We start from the raw sequence: 210 nt of genomic DNA, 5'->3' as shown, positions 1-210 counted from the left end.
GGGTAATCATCTGTCGGTTCTCGGTCAGGCCGGAATAGAATCCAGCGATTCTTTTGCGTCTGTCACTAACGCCCCGCCTGCCAGGAGTTTGAAGCACGTCACAGTCATTCAATCATTGAATCCTACTCAGAATACCACAGACAAGGTTAGACCTTCCGGATTCTCTTGAATTCCGCCATCAGTTCTAGCCTATACCACGAAGACTCTGAT

This window comes from Arachis duranensis, chromosome 10 (assembly GCF_000817695.3).
Source record: "Arachis duranensis cultivar V14167 chromosome 10, aradu.V14167.gnm2.J7QH, whole genome shotgun sequence".
NCBI classification, from domain to species: Eukaryota; Viridiplantae; Streptophyta; class Magnoliopsida; order Fabales; family Fabaceae; genus Arachis; species Arachis duranensis.
The sequence above is the reverse complement of the archived record's forward strand: the minus strand, read 5'-3'. Positions refer to the sequence as shown.